General features: G+C 44.2%; 2 long non-coding RNA genes across 3 annotated transcripts in view; one reads left to right on the top strand and one right to left on the bottom strand.

Moving 5' to 3' along the window:
* LOC136624864 (uncharacterized) overlaps positions 1-17,244 on the top strand; it is an 81,313-nt gene that overhangs the window by 23,305 nt on the left and 40,764 nt on the right. The window lies entirely within an intron of this gene.
* On the bottom strand, positions 7,254-15,626 carry LOC136624862 (uncharacterized). 2 transcript variants are annotated; one of them, XR_010792461.1, is made up of 3 exons: positions 15,496-15,626; positions 11,633-11,737; positions 7,254-7,450 (listed from the first exon to the last, which is right to left on the bottom strand). It is a non-coding gene; the product is annotated as an uncharacterized lncRNA (long non-coding RNA). The 2 variants fall into 2 exon arrangements; XR_010792460.1 differs by lacking the exon at positions 11,633-11,737.

The raw sequence follows: 17,244 nt of genomic DNA, 5'->3' as shown, positions 1-17,244 counted from the left end.
TTTATACCTCCACAATAATTGAGCCCCTATGTAAGAAGCCTCCTTTATGCCATCCACCACTACAGGCTGCGCAGCTCACTTAGGCACGTCCTTGCCCTCTATGGGATCTTGTAAATTAAGTGATGTGCAAATTCAGCATCAGGAAGCCTCAGCTCAGAGGTTCGGGGTAATGAGCTTCTGATCCAGACCTAGTGAAGCCCTGCCACCTGAGGCAGCAGGCTCAGGTCATCTAATGACACCCCAGCTTACAATACCACAACTGATCAAGCAATACTTGTTGGGATCTTATTTTGCAGTCTTTTGCAAGTCTATAATTTTATTTTGTATTTCCTTAGAATTCTGTTGTCTTCACTTCTCGAAATTAGAAAGTCAGTTGCACAAGATAAACTATTAGCAGCAGATGAAGCCTTTTATAGAGGGTGTAATGTTATGTCACAATTGGCCTTCTTGTATCTTGCATCATTTCCAATGAACAGTATGCAGTTATCAGACTGATTGCATTCATTCTTCAACACAAATTAAAGAAAGAAATATCTCCTGGTCAGAAATAAGTGAAAAAGTTAAAATATGTTTTTATGACAATCTGCTGAATTGTTCCCTAGAATGTAATAATAATAATATAATAATCTTTATTTGTATAGCGCCAACTTATTCCGCAGCGCTTTCAGGCATGGATAAATGCAAAACAATACAACAATTACAATATAAGGTACATTGGGTTAGACACAAATGGGTTGAGGGTGGTACAGGAGGTGCAGGGGGTGGGGAACACAGGCAATAGGAAGTATTATGTACAGATCATTTATCAGAAGGCAAACAGGGTGGAGCACCATAGTGAGGGGCAGGGGACTAGGTCAGGAGATTTGGTATGCTTCCCTGAAGAGGTGCGTTTTTAAGGCACGTCTGAAATTTCGTGCATCGGGAATTGTCCGGATGCCTTGGGGTAGAGCATTCCAGAGGATGGGTGCTGCTCTAGTGAAGTCCTGTAGGCGAGCATGTGAGGTTCGTATTACAGGGGTGTTTAGTCTGAGGGTGTTAGCCGATCGGAGTGAGCGGGCTGGGTGGTGTACTGACAGTAGGGAGGCGATGTATGGTGGTGCAGCGCCATGCAGAGCTTTGTGAGTGAGGTAGAGGAGTTTAAATTTAGTTCTGCAGTGGATGGGCAGCCAATGCAGCGACTGGCATAATGCAGAGGCGTCTGAATAACGACTGGATAGAAAAATGAGTCTAGCTGCTGCATTTAGTATGGATTGGAGCGGAGCGAGTCTAGTGCGGGGGAGGCCAATGAGTAGCGAGTTGCAGTAGTCAAGCCGGGAGTGGATGAGCGCAACCACGAGCGTCTTTAGCGTGTCCGTGGTTAGGAACGGACGTATTTTAGCAATATTTCTAAGGTGCATGTGGCATGTTTGGGCCAGAGATTGGATATGGGGGGCAAAGGAGAGGTCAGAGTTCAGTGTGACGCCAAGGCATCGGGCATGCCGTCGGGGGGTTATGATGGTGCCAGACACTGGAATGGAGATGTTGAGGGGAGGTCGGTTAGAAGGTGGAAAGACAAGGAGGTCAGTTTTAGAGAGGTTTAGTTTGAGAAAAAGGGAGGACATAGTGTTAGAGACAGCAGACAGACAGTCGGTGATATTTTGGAGGAATGGTCCAGAGATTTCACGAGAGGAGGTGTATAGTTGGGTGTCGTCAGCATAGAGATGGTATTGGAGGCCAAATCTGTGGATGGTTTGTCCAATTGGGGCAGTATAGATAGAGAAAAGAAGGGGACCACGGACCGAGCCCTGGGGTACCCCGACAGCGAGAGGAAGTGGAGCAGAGATAGAACCAGCAAAGGAAACACTGAAAGAGCGGTCAGAGAGGTAGGAGGAGAACCAGGAGAGAGCAGTATCCTTTAGACCAATAGAGTGGAGCATAGTGAGAAGGAGATTATGGTCGACCGTGTCAAATGCAGCAGACAGGTCAAGGAGGATTAGTAGAGAGTAATATCCTCTCGACTTTGCAGTCATCAGGTCATTTGTTACTTTTGTAAGGGCAGTTTCGGTCGAGTGTAGAGAGCGGAAACCAGACTGGAGGGGGTCGAGGAGTGAGTTGTCAGAGAGAAAGCGAGTAAGCCGGGAGTAGACCAGGCGTTCCAGTAATTTGGAGATAAAGGGGAGGTTTGAGACGGGTCGGTAGTTAGCAGCATTAGTCGGGTCCAGGGTTGGTTTTTTAAGCAGAGGGGATATAATGGAGTGTTTGAATGAGGAGGGAAAAGTGCCAGAGGTTAGGGAGAGGTTGCAGATTGTGGTAAGGTGAGTAATGAGAGCTGGGGAAAGGGAGCGGAGGAGGTGAGAGGGGAGAGGGTCGCTGGCGCAGGTGGTAGGGCGGGCAGTGGAAAGGAGCCTGGAGACTTCTTCCTCTGTCGTTGGTTCTAACGTAGATAGTGAGTAGGTGCTGGGTGCAGTGCTGATGAAGCTGGGATCAGGGCTAACCACGCAGCTTTCAGAGATTTCTTTTCGAATGTGGTCAATTTTTTCTTTGAAATAGGCAGCTAGCTCTCCAGCAGTCAGGTCTGTCGCAGGGGCCTGTTCCTTGGGGCTGAGGAGGGAGTGAAAGGTCTCAAAGAGTTGTTTGGGGTTGTGGGATAGTGAGGAGACAAGGGAGGTGAAATAAACTTGTTTGGCATGGTGAAGGGCTAGGTTATACATTTTAAGCATGAATTTGAAGTGGAGGAAGTCTGCTGGCAGCTTTGACTTTCTCCACAGCCGCTCGGCGCACCTAGAGCACCGCCGGATGAAGCGTGTTTGGGACGTGAGCCAGGGTTGCCGTGGTCTGCGTTTGACAGCTCGCGTCACGGGCGGTGCCACTTCATCCAAGGCACGGCTGAGGGTGGTGTGGTAGTATTCGGCTGCCAGGTTAGGGCAGGGGAGGCGAGAGATGGGCGATAGGGAGGACTGAATAGCTTCGGCAAACTGTTTAGTGCGGACAGACTGGAGGTTCCTAGAGGTGCGATAGATAGGAGGGTCAGGAGAGATGCTAGGGTGCCTGATGGAGAAAGAGAGAAGGTTGTGATCCGAGAGTGGAAGTGGGGAGTTAGTAAAGTGAGAAGCAGAGCAGAGACGGAGGAAAACTAAATCGAGAGTGTTACCATCTCTATGAGTGGGGGAGTCAGAGATTAGCGATAGGCCAAGGGAGGAGGTAAGTGTTAAGAGCCGGGAGGCAGATGAGGAGCTAGAGTCGTTAGTAGGAATGTTGAAATCACCAAGGATGAGGGTTGGCATTTCACAGGATAGGAAGTGGGGGAGCCAGGCAGCAAAGTGGTCTAGAAACAGGCGGGTAGGACCTGGGGGGCGGTAAATAACTGCGACACGCAGAGGCAGTGGGCGGAAGAGTCGCAGGGTGTGGACTTCGAAGGAGTGAAAAGTAAGCGAGGGAGCTGAGGGAATGACCTGGAAGGTACAATTTGGGGAGAGGATGATGCCTACTCCTCCACCGCGTCTGTCATCCGATCTGGGGGTGTGGGAGAACTGCAGGCCATCATAGGACAATGCAGCGGGGGAGGTAGAATCGGACTGCTGTATCCAGGTTTCCGTGAGGGCGAGCAAGTTCAAGTGTTTACTGGTGAAAAGGTCATGGATAGTTGGGAGTTTGTTACACGCAGATTGGGAGTTCCATAGGGCGCATTTGAATGGGGCAGGGGGGGCATTTTGGTAGAGAACAGTACGGGGTGGGCCTGGGTTGGGGGAGATGTCCCCTGCAGCTAGAAGTAGCAGAGTAGCAAGGGTGAGCACATGGCTAGGGGATTTGTGTGGGTGGCTGAGGTGTTTCTTTGCAGTATTAGGGGGTTGAAGGCGTCTTAGGAAGTTGAACAGTGCATGGGAGCCATACATAGGTGAGGAGAGGAGGGAAGGGCTGATGTGGATGGAGTGTGTTGGGGCTGGACGTTGAAGGAAAGTGTGAAGGCTTGAAAAGAGGATAGTGAAGGAGATTAGTGCAAAGTGTAATCATTATATTTATTATCCCTTTACGACACCTGCTTTAAGTTAGTGCAGCATCCGAGAAGCAAGCCCAAGCCAAGGAGACAGCAGGGTAGAGTTTGGGTCCCGTCACGGTGGCCCTACTGTCTCGCACCTGGAGGGTAACCGGTGACACGATCAAGGGGCAGAGGACAGGCTATTAAACAGGGGAACCCAATGAGGGATTGCCTTAGTCCTTTGTGTCACGCGTGACGCCACTGTTCTATCCTCTGCGGTGAATCCAGTTGTTGGTAATAAAGAGTCCACACACAGGGAGTTAACTTTCTGAGCCAAACCGGGAATGGTCGGTAAAGCTTGTTTACTTGAAAATAACTTGGTTACAATCCATCAATAAACGCCAGCAGAAGAACAGTGCAAAAACTCAAGATGGTGTGTCAGGAAGGATTCACGGGAGGTCAGGAGAAACCACAGTCCTGTTATCTGTAGGTCCTGATCCGGGCAACACTTTTCTCTTCTCTAACTCTCTACCTGTAAACACGCACATTTGGGAAAAGGTGCACCGCATGATGACTCCTCACTCGCGCTCTCTCTCTCTTAGGGCGCCTGCAGACGAGCGGAAATCCCGCGGTGGGATTTCCGTTGCTGGAAGCCTGCATTCGATTGCGTTAACAAACGCAATCCTATGCAGATGGCCGTGGTTTGGCCGCGCGAAATCTCGCGCGGCAAACAAACCGCGGCATGTTCTATTTCTGTGCGGGGCTCGCAGGCACATCAAACAACCGGGGCTGCGGGTGAGTACGTGCTGGTCCCTGCAGGCGCTCGGGTCGGGTCTCGCGGCGAGAATTCTCGCTGCCGGATCTGACCCGCCCGTCTGCAGGCGGCCTTAGTATTGAATGCACACACTGGCATCTCCTAGGTACAGCAGGCCCAGGATAGGCTGTAGATTCCTTTCAGCCTCCTCCATTATGGGCCATACAGGGCTGAAGGTGTCTGTGTGGCTCTTTTGCAGAACTCAGAAACAACAACTCTCTCTTGCAGGTCCAGAACAGAATTCTCTTGCACACCCCCTGCAATCACATATATGAAGCATGGCCAGGTGACCACCAACTCACAACATAACACAATATATTTCCAGACAGACCTCTCACCTACCAGACAGTTAACTCTTTCAGTGCTGCAGCTATGCAATACTGTTCATTCATACAACAGAGAAGACACTGACAACACAGTAGACAAATGAATGCACACTATCATGCAGAGACCCTACTGTTCTGGGCCACTACATTAGGCCACCATAAAGACACAATGGCCTAGTCTAAGGCTTCATAGAGGTTCCCTGCCACGAAGACGAGAGTGTTGGTTGTCTACTGACCGCCAGGTTCCAACTCTAATGCCTGGGAGCTGAGAAACCTCAGATTTTTCACCCCTTACATGTCACAGTCAATACTGACTGCACCATATAAGCAGTTGGTGGGAAGGGGGCTCCCCATGTCACCCATTGGCACCCCGCCTCTAGGTCTACTGTGCAAGCCAGCCCAATGGCATAGCAAGCTTTCGTGCAGCCAGTTTCAATTTGGCACACCTCCATATGAAGTTTTTGCCAGTCTAATTAATGTTCGAATTCCTAGATCCATCATTTTTAAATTGTTCTATTGACATAGCCATATGGTGACGTTTTTTGTAGAACACAATATATTTTTTCATGGCATCATTTTGGGCTGCATATAACGTATTGTATAACTTTTATTCATTTTTTGTGGGTGGATTGGGGCAAAAAAACCATATTCCACCATTGTTTTCAGGAAGTCATATTTAGGATTCAGCATGCAGAATAACTAATGTGATAAGTAACATTATTCTCTGACAGTATATTCAGGTCAGCAGCAGCACTCCAATTATACGCCTTCACTGGTGAGGCACACACATTGCAGAGCTACTGCAGAGTTATGGATCCAAAAAACTCCAAAAAGGCAATACTTAAAAAGTTAGATTCAGCGGCAGCAAGGATTTGGTGCATTCAAAATCAGCAAAGTTTTATTCCTTCGTCAATTAAAAAAATGCGACGTTTCGACCGTCAAACGGTCTTTTTCAAGCATAAAGACATGCAGATACTGTGCGGTTTAAATAACAACATCGTAATGACCACCACCAATAGAGAGATCCGTTCAGATCCGAACAGACATCTGTGTACAATCAAGGCAAACATCATACCAGCTTCCCTACTGGGCTCATCCAGGATCCAGGTGCAATTAACCCCTTCCATGTATCTTCCGGCAGTCAATGTGCTGAACTGCGCATGTCGTATTAATCAGCTGGGACGTATCTGTGCCCGTGCAGGTTGCCGTAATGAAGTAATTACACCATCATCTTGCATTATTGTAACTAGGCATGCGCAATGCCTTCCTCTGTCCATTTTGTCAAGGTGATTACATGTACCCATGGCAACCAGCTATACATTTTGACAACATTCTTCAGTGTAGCACCAGCATTGCCCCAAATTCCCAGTCTGGCATTAATCCCTTAACGATAATTCTTTTTTCAGCTACCCCATTGCTTAAATTTATAATGGTTCCTATATAAAGGGAACAATTCCATCACTTTTGTTATGCAAATGTGCCCGCGGAATCAATTTGCACAAACTGCGCTGTTCAGACCCCTTATGTCTAACCAGGTGCAGTGTAAGCTGGTCATTCCTTCTTCCATCTGATAGAGTTTTCAGACATTATTCCTTAGGGCTCTTTCCCACAAGCGGATATACGGTGACGGCATTTTTACGTTTTCACGCCTGCTCCATGTAAGTGCCTGAATGGGCATTTTCCCGCGATCACCGACAGCGTTTTCTCGTCCATTCACAAGACCGCGAGCCTTGTTTTTAGCGAAAAAATACACAACACCCCGAAAAACCCTCGCTCTGCCAAAAAACATCGGGATAACTTCAAACTCCTATATAGAGGCACCTGTAAGCTTTTCGCAGCGTTGGACGCTGCAAAAATGCCTCCCCCTCCCTTCTCCTTCCCTGCTCCCATTAGAGTCTATGGGACCTGCCTGCGTATATTGGCTAAAAGATACTTCCAGAACTATCTTTTGGCTGAGCATACATGCGCCGGCAGCATATATGTTCTATTTTTCACACTGCCGGCATATTTACATGCTGTATATTCGTACCTGTGAACGGCTGCATTAAAAACCAATGCTTCACATGGGTACCGTGTATACGCCCGGGTGTAAAATGCAGCGTATATGCGCTTGTGGAAATAAAGCCTTAGACTACGAGACCATTTCTGTACAACAGAGGGCAGCTCAATATATTTTATTTAATACACAGGGAAAACTCTTCCATATTCCCAAAGGGAAACATATCGCCAACATCATCTCAGGCATATTCCCATGTAAAGCCAGATCTATACTTTTCTGATTGTTTCATCTGCAAATCCCTTTAATCCAGACCTGATATGGGAAGAGCACACCCGGATACTGAATGGGCCCCAGATCTGTGATACAAAAGACAAAAAACATTACAATGATTGTTACATAAAAATACTCCATAGACAATCTATTGAAATCATATCTGCGGTCACAATAAAACAAAACACTATATACAGCTTCATATGTGAGGTAAGTAGTGGTATTCCAAGTTAATGTCTCTCGGGGCCATAGTGTCCAAAGTGTATATCCACTTTAATTCCTTTCTTTTTAATAGAAGCATGCGATCTCCCCCTCTTGGCAATGCTGGAACATGGTCTATGACCTTGAACTTCAACTGACTGATTGCATGTTTCTTTTCTAGAAGATGCTTAGATACCAGGAATTCCATGTCGCCAATGCGGATTGTGCTTTTGTGTTTCGTTATACGGGACCTCACCTCCTTTGTGGTCTCACCCACATATCCCAGCCCACATAGGCAGGTAATTAGGTACACGACACAGGAGGTGGTACAAGTATACCTATCTTTGATGGTGAATAGTTCTCCAGTTAGTGGGTGTCTAAACTTGTCCCCATTGACTAGTTTTCCACAACAATCACAGCTCAAACATAGGAAATTACCTTTTTTAGTAGGCATAAATGTTTTTTACACCAAACCCTTATGGCTCTAAAACATTGGATGTACCAACCTGTCTTTCAAGTTCTTGCCTCTTCTGTATGCCATCATCGGAAAAGATGTCAATTCCTGAATTTTACTGCATCCATTTTGCACTATAGGCCAGTGTTTTTTTTACAACAGCAGCAAAAGGTACTCTAGTTGCTCTAGTGGCCCTAATCTTAGGGTCTGTTTAGATGGGACGAATGTTGGGCAAACAATGCCCGACACTCATGCCTGTGTGTCCTCGCTCCCGTGCTGTTGCATGTGAGCTAGTACTGCTGGCTCGCTCACAGAGTGGCCAGCAAGTGGGCAGGGAGACTGCAGGAGATTTCTCTCCTCGCGCTCCCCCGCCCCTCTCCATTGACTTAACATAGCAGCTGTTCAGTATTGAATGGCCGCTATGTTATGTCAATAGAGAGGGATGGGAGAACGTGAGGAGAGAAATTTTCTGCAGCCTCCCCACTGAGAGCCAGTAAGAGCCCGCTGTGCAGCAGCAGGAGAGCGATTATATGCGGCATTCGTCCGACATTCGTCCCATTTAAAAGGGCCTTTAGGTATCAGTAATTCATTTCTTCTCTTACTCCTGGTAAGAAACCATTGACACATCTGTTCCAACCTATTGTTCAGCATGTCCTCATTAACGATGCGCCTTACTCTCAATAATTGGCTCCAGGGTAAGGAATTAATCATTTATCTTGAATGGTGACTATCATATAATTATCTGTCGGTTTCGTAAAAATATCAGTAATAAGGCCTCCTGCTGCCTTGGTCACTAGAACATCTAGAAATTCCAGCAGCAGGGTACAGCCATGCGGTCCAACGTGGCCACAATTTACTCCAATATATTTTAGAGAGCCTTTCAAGAAGATGACGTCTATACTTATCCCCACTGCTCAGCTGTCAATGCTTTGTGGAAATTTATAGATGATGTGCTCATGATTTGGGAGGGTTCTGTGGAAGACATCCTCTCCTTTCAGACATTACTGAATTCTATTCATATTGAGTTGCAATTCACTCTCACATATTCGGCTGAAAAAAATTAAATTTCTAGATGTTCTAGTGACTAAGGCAGCAGGGAGTCTTATTACTGATATTATTACGAAACCAACAGATACAAACAATCTGTTATTACATGATAGTCACCATCCAAGAGAAATTATTAATTCCCTGCCCTGGAGTTAATTATTGAGGGTGAGGTGCATCGTTAATGAGGACATGCTGGACAATAGGTTGGAACAGATGTGTCAAAAGATCCTTGCCAGGGGTAACGCGAAAGAATTAATAGAGGAAGCTTCCGCTAAGGTTAAACTTAAGAGAAGAGATGAATTCGTGATAGCTAAGTAGTCCGCCCATTCTAATTTTATAATGCACTGTAATGTTTGCTATCAGTATTTAGTCAACAAACTCCTGGCATTTTTAACGCCGCAGTAATTGTAGTATAGCACTCCCATTGATTTCCATGGGGCCTCGCAGACAAGCGCTGGAACAACTAGAGTACCTTTTATACATATAACAGCATAAGTAAAAAAAATAGCTTGTATTGTAAAAAAACACAGGTCTATAGTTCAAAATGGATGCAGTGAAATTCAAGTTTAGACATCCACTAACTGGAGAATTATTCAATATCAAAGATAGGCAATCAGCTGCAGGCAATCAGCTATATACTTCAGTGGGCCTCACCATAATACCCTGCAACACAATGGCATGTCCTGCACTACATCTTGCTGTACTTCCAGAGACCCTCAGGGCTGGGCACTCTCTCTGGACTGGGGCCGCGCTGGTTATTGCTTGTTGTTGAGCCAGCAATCAGCTGTTTAGTGTTTGGGATGAAGGATGGATGGTGCAGCACTGGGGCTCCCCTGCTGTGATCATGTCCACTGCGGTATATCAGTATGCAGTGTCCACCAGTGCTCTCTCTGGCTTCCCCCATTCTTGCACCTGGGGCACATACCCCATCTGCCACTCCCCTCCCCCCAGCTACATCTCTGAGCCAGTCTATTAGACTCTGCCATCTTTAAGTCCACTTAAGACAACATGTGCATGAAAAAATCCAAAGGGGAAAAAAAACGTTGGTCCAAAAAACATCATTTTACATGAAAGAAAAAAATGCACATAAGGGGTATCGCTGCGTTCAAAACACCCAAACTCTAAAAATATTATGTAATTTATCTTGCACATTAAAATTTAAAAAATAAATAAATCACAAAACAATTTCTATTTTTCCTTTATCCATCTACCAAAAAACACAATACAAAGCACTCAAAAAATGAGATTTACCCCAAAATGGTAATAACAGAAACTACAAATTATCCCACAAACCACAAAACCTCACACAGCTCCATTGGCTAAAAGAGAAAAAAAAGTTAAGGGTTTTGGAATGTGGCGATGTAAACCCATTTTTTTAAACAAAGTGTGTTTATTGTAAAAAAGTACTAACACATAATTGTATTGACCCGTATAAAAAAACTGATGTGTCAATTGCACTGTATGGGGAATACCATAAAAAATGAAAAAAACAAGGAAGGGGTATTTTTTTTTTTTTACATCCTCCCCCCAAAAATTGATGAAAGTTAAAGAGAATCTTTCACCTACTTTTAACCCTGCGTGCTAATCTTATGGGCTGAAAGTATTATACTTGTCTTCCCAGTCATTTCCTCGGTGACAACGCTGGAAGCCGACGCTCAATGCATTGAGCAGCGCTGCTAAGTAGTCCGCCCATTCTAATTTTATAATGCACTGTAATGTTTGCTATCAGTATTTAGTCAACAAACTCCTGGCATTTTTAACGCCGCAGTAATTGTAGTATAGCACTCCCATTGATTTCCATGGGGCCTCGCAGACAAGCGCTGAATTGCGGCGTTTTCTAGCACCGTGATTCTCGAGCGCTGTCTGCTTTATTTTATCGTGTTTAACACACATCATCACCAATTACAATAATGAGGTGCGGAACCTGCATCCGAAAATGGAAGAAAAATCCAGCAAAACGCTGCTGTGGAAATCACAGTATTTTGCTGCCAGCATATGTGAGAGTGGCCTAAGAGTCAAACTTCTAAGTATATGTTTTCTGAAATGTAGCAGCATTTCAGAATAAAACATACAGTATATGGACTGAATGTGCACATCTGTATCAGGTCCATGCTGCCCGTGGTTCGGCCAACATGAACCTGCTGACATGTTCCCTTTAAGCATTTTAGTAAGGAATAGTAAGCATGGAAAGGATCTGCTAATGTCCTTATTGTCTTCCTCTGGATCAACATTGGGGTGTAATAGGATGAACTGGATGGGCATATGTCTTTTGTTCGGCCTTACATACTATGTTACTGGTGTATGTTATATATGATCTGAATATTATTCTAAGTTCTATTACTAGCTCTTCAAGTAGCAGATGCTAAGAGTGTAAATTCATTTAAAGAGGAAAAAAAACCCAAAACTTCTCTACATTTTTAGGAACAACTGAGCAGATATTAGCTGATCACTCAATTTTGTATCTTTACTTCTCCTAACTAAATGGCAAACTGAGTACCGATGTAAGGGTTCAATAAGTTTTAATAATTAGCAGAATAGTACCCGGCCAGTAGTCGGTTTGACTTACTTCCTCTATGTTATGTTTCAGGTTGAAGTAAGCACCAGATGATGCATAATCAAAAGCTTCCTCATAGTTGTCTCACTTGTTTCTAGAAACCCACTCAACTGCAAACTACAAAGAGAATAAGTAATAATATATAACTTATAAGTGCAGCTTCATAAAATGCATTTGATACACGGTATATTCCACTATATTACAAAACTATAAACTTTGGTGAACTAATTGACAAGGGTCCCCCGAATGGATACCGTCTATGAGCTCAACAGGCTGGTTGCTTGCGTTCAACTCAATGGAAAACCATTGATTTCGATGGTCAGTATGTACTTCTTTAATATGCCTTGTGTCCATTTTAGCGTGCATTATGAGGCTGATGTAGTCAAGGTCTTCTATGGACCTACACTAGAAAAGGGGGTTGTACAAGCCGGCCATTCCTTATCATAAGAGATAAAAGCACAACTATTAAAATCCTGAACTCAAAGTGTTTAAAATACATCTTAAAAACCAAAATGGTGAAACATCAGAGTACTCACTCGGTGGGGAAGTAGGTTCCCGAGCTCACCACCACCCTCCCCTTTGATATGGAATGCCAAAATCCAAAGCGTATTCTTCAAATATAATGATGTATTCCATATTGTGCAAGATATTCAAAATATGTATTATAGATCAAAGACAGGTACAGTACACTGCGATGAGCTTCGGAGACTTATATCTCCGTTTTCAAGCATGGTCAAGATGGTCATGTCCTTCCGATACAGAGAACGGAGTACTGTCAGTAGATGGCAGCACCGTTCACTCTCCCCTGATCATAGAGATCAGGTCTTGGAAGATAAATCTAAGTGCTCTCACATGTATCTTCTACTTTAGAAGAGTGACGTACAGCATGAGAGCAAGAACAAGTGCTAATCAGAGCAGTATGTAATAAAAAAAAATCCTCCTGATCCCTTTACATAAAATAACGTTTCAAACCATCAGCAGCAATCAGTGGTTGGAAAACGTTGCAAATATCTAAATGCCATTTTCATCAGGATGATTCTTTTGCTGCCGAACCTCTCATCCCCCCACCCCCCTTCCCATAAACATGCATCTTTGGCTTGGCTAAGCACACACATCTTCTCAATTAGAAGAGTGGAATAAGCCACAGCAAACACCTCTGCTGACAGCTTATTCTTCATGAGAACAAAGGATTGGGCATGTTGAAGTCCAACATGCCAATCCTTGTTTCCGGCAACATCTACTGTCGGGGGAAAGTCGAAACACCCTCATATACATTAGATGTTTGGTTGCTATTCATCTAACATGTAAGTCTGCTATAACATATTATAAAGATATATTTGTTCTTCTGGAGAGGAAGCATATTATAGGTTATAAATCTTAGGTTAATTGTTAATCCGGGTATACAGGCAGGTAGGAACTATTAGGGGTTGATCCAGGGATTAGTCTGATTGCCATTAGGGAGTCAGGAAGGAATTTTTTCCCCAAAAGGGCTAATTGGCTTCTGCTCTTGGGGTTTTTTGCCTTCCTCTGGATCAACAACACAGGAGGATAAACAGGCTGGACTAGATGGACATTGTCTTCATTCGGCCTTACGAACTATGTTACTATGTTCACAGTAAAAGTCTGAAGTTTTTGCAGACATATCTTGAGAATATTGCTTGATGCATACCTCCGATAGAAGGCTCTGACATATGCCACCTATAGTGGCATCCATCACCCACTGAAACACATTGTATGACAAAAACTTATAAGGCATGATATTTGTTTTTTAGCTGATATTGTTGCATAGAAAAGTTGGGTACCAGCCCGAAGAACATCAAAAGGGCATTGTTTTGGCATCTGTCAGATGAATGGATCGTTCCCAGGATACTGTGTATGACAAACACAGGGCTCAAAGGCACTATGAACATTGTTTTTCCAGATTGCTAGGAGTAAACCTAAGTCTTTGCCAATTATGCCGGAAATCAGTCAAGTCTGCTTACACCTATCTCCTAGGAGTAAACAATGCTGATCAGATAACCCATTTTACTTTTTAGGATTGGAGGAAGTTATGACTTAGGAAAAAATGTGTTTACGTTCCTCTCACCTTGCTTTGCGCAGACATTCAACGTTACAGAAAAGGTGACTTAAAAATGGAGCATTGTACTGGAATTCCCTATTGTTTTTAGACATCTGTGGTTGGTGACTAAGCAAGTTAAAATTCAGGTTATAATCTTCGATGGACTCCAACATAACTTCCATACCAGATGCAAGTCCTCTCTGAGGGATTCAAAAGCTTTTGGCGTGATTGTAATAGGATATATCCCCCCACCCTTTAGTTCTTTTAACGTTTTACTGTTTAACCTTCTTCTGTCAATGTCCAATAATGGTGCACTGTTACTTTAAGCAGTGGTTAGGTCATGGAAAAAAACAGAAGTGGAAAGGCAGCCGCACCATGATGTATGGCATAGTTAGGCAAAGATAGCCATAGAGTACAACAGTGTGAGAGAGTCCTTTGTCATTATTACATAGATGATGTTGAGAGTTTCCAGCCTTGTAGGCTACGAAGAAGGAGTGCACTGCTAGGATTGCACCCTAATCGAAGAAGGAGTGCACTGCTAGGATTGCACCCTAATCGGAGAAGGAGTGTACTGCTAGGATTGCACCCTAATCGGAGAAGGAGTGTACTGCTAGGATTGCACCCTAATCGGAGAAGGAGTGTACTGCTAGGATTGCACCCTAATCGGAGAAGGAGTGTACTGCTAGGATTGCAACCTAATCGGAGGAGTGTACTGCTAGGATTGCACCCTAATCGGAGAAGGAGTGTACTGCTAGGATTGCACCCTAATCGGAGGAGTGTACTGCTAGGATTGCACCCTCATCGGAGAAGGAGTGTACTGCTAGGATTGCACCCTAATCAGTCAAATTAATCCAAGTGTTTAAAGAACTACCAGAGCATCCAGTCTTCTTCATTTTTGACCTATGAGTATATACCTGCCTTTGAACCAGACGAAAGACGACAAATGCCAAGCTGGGCATTCAGAGACTGTTATACTGTACCGACAGTGGCTTCTATTGATTGTTGCTGTGTTTGCAATAAAGTCTGTTCCAGTTATCCTGCTATGTGGAACCGGCAGAATGTCTTTCTGCCAGCGGATGGGGCAAACAAGGCTGGTGTAGCCATGCATTCTTCCAGAAGCTGTTGGCGATTCACTGTACCTGGGCCCAAATAAAACAATACCATTCAGCATTAGCATCGGTATTGCAGGTAAGATCCCATGGCCTAAATTGCAAGTGGCTTATGCAAGTCCCAGGAGGGTGGAGGACAATCCTGAACCTGCCATATGATTATTCCTGAGCATGAGCAAGCAATGCACTCCAATCCTTGATTTAAGACAGATGAGAAGTGGATCGCTCTCTGTTATTAGTGCTAGAAATGATGTAGAATATCTATGCAACAGATAGATTGATCAACAGATAGACAGATTGATATGCAAACATATATGAGATAGATATAGATATATATAGATAGATATGAGATAGATATATATAGATAGATAAATAGATATAAGATAAATAAATAGATGGATATGAGATAGATGGATAGATAGATATGGAATGGATAGATAGAAACTCTCATGAATGTATGTAAAGGGCAATAGGGAACTGATAGAATGGAGTACGACTAACAGGTCAGAACACAAATACATTGTTTGGTGTTTGAGAGATACAGAGGTCTGTACAGGAGCCGTAGATACAAAGCGATAGAACACTTTTAATCAAGACCTAATGACATGCACCGACTTTGTTTTCCTTGCATTGGACACAGGTGAGCTTGCTCTGAACAGAAACCTTATAGCAACATACTGCCAAACATTTCTATGGCATTCCCTTACCTCGCCGTACCATGTTCTCCAAGGATAAAGAAAAAGTGGCAGCATAAATGGTGTATCGTTTTTCAAATGACACAATCCTTTATTGCTCCATAATCAGACATATAGGCAACGTTTCGACCTACAAGGTCTTTTTCCAGCCTAAAACAGACATACAACATATAAATTTATATAAACATATAAAACATAGCATTTTACAAAAGAATGGTATAATACATACCGCTATCTGGACAAAACCTCCATGTTCAGGATGCCCACACAACTGCAGTGTCCACTCTTCCACAAATCCACAAATGAAGGTAGCCAATTAATTATCCCAACCAAACCACTCCCTTGATTAACAATGCTACCGGAGTTGTTTCCAGGTGAATTGCAGGTGTAGCGCATCAATATCATAGCAGCGTCTGTGTCATGGCAACCAAAATGGCATGTATATCTGGGGCACATTATGTTGCTTTCAGGAGAGATCCACGTCACACTTCAATGAAGCACTTCGTGCGCACGCGCTAATCAAAAGGGATCATGTAAAGAAGTCACATGATTAGTCACCTGACAAGACGTGCCACAGAGACACGCAATGCGCATGTGCGAAATTGCGAGGAGTCACGTAGATGCGTCAATGACGCGTCACCTGACATCACAGGAAGCGCATGCGCAGTAAAGGTACGGGAAGAGGGCGGACGTATGAGGAATGTAAACAATCACGTGGACGCGTCAATGACGCGCCACTTGCCATCACATAAAGCGCATACGTAGTGAAGGTAAGGAAGAGGGCAGAAGTGTAAAGTGTGCTACCACCCACTAATACCCGACCTTTATGCCCAAAACAAAACATCTTTAACAGCACAAAAAAAAATAAAAATGAAAAGATATATGCAATATATATATGTCACAAATATATATATATATATATATATATATATATATATATATATATATATATATATATATATATATATATGTCACAACGGACAAACATAATGACAGCAAACCAGAAAAAATGATACAAATGGAATTATATCCATGAGTCATCCATAACAATATGGTATTAAAATCTACAAAAGGACACATATGTATCAGTTCAGCACTGTTTTATTGATTTTGCAAAAATTACAAGTGTAATATCATATCAAAACAAGTAAATCGGGGAAAGAAGCTGAGAGGAGGGTGATAGTGAGCTCACCACAGCACAACCACAAATACCCCTCTGGGGCCGACCGCAGAGCCTGTACACCACGCTCTCCCCTCACCCTGAAGAGAGCACGGCTGTCTAAAAAACCAGTAGGGCACTCAGCAGAACCCAGAGCCCACAGCAGCAACGTGCAGTCAACAGGCCTGCAACACAGTCCCATCAAGGCACTTAGGCCCCCCTGCTCACGCCTGGAGGACTTTTGGAGTAGTGCAGAAATAGAGCAAACCCCTGCTAACACTGACAAGAATGCACCCAAGCTGCTGGCCAGAACCTGCACAGAAGTGCAGTACTGCAACAAAAAAAAGAAAGCTACTGCAACAGTGCAATTCCAGAGTCATTCTATGAGCGGCAGCAGAAGTATACCTATACCTAAGAATACAAGCATTACCTAACCGGGCCACCCTCACCCAGCCACCCCCCACCACACAGGGCAAGGCTCATACGCAGTTAAGGGAATGACCAAGGTCTAACCGTGACCTACGCTCTGCCCCGGTCCCAACCAAGAGAACAGAAGTTGGATCCAGCACAGAACTAAACGACCTTGCAACACCGAAAACCTA

The sequence above is a fragment of the Eleutherodactylus coqui genome, chromosome 4, assembly GCF_035609145.1.
Source record: "Eleutherodactylus coqui strain aEleCoq1 chromosome 4, aEleCoq1.hap1, whole genome shotgun sequence".
Classification (NCBI taxonomy): Eukaryota; Metazoa; Chordata; class Amphibia; order Anura; family Eleutherodactylidae; genus Eleutherodactylus; species Eleutherodactylus coqui.
This window is presented reverse-complemented; position numbering and strand designations above follow the sequence as displayed.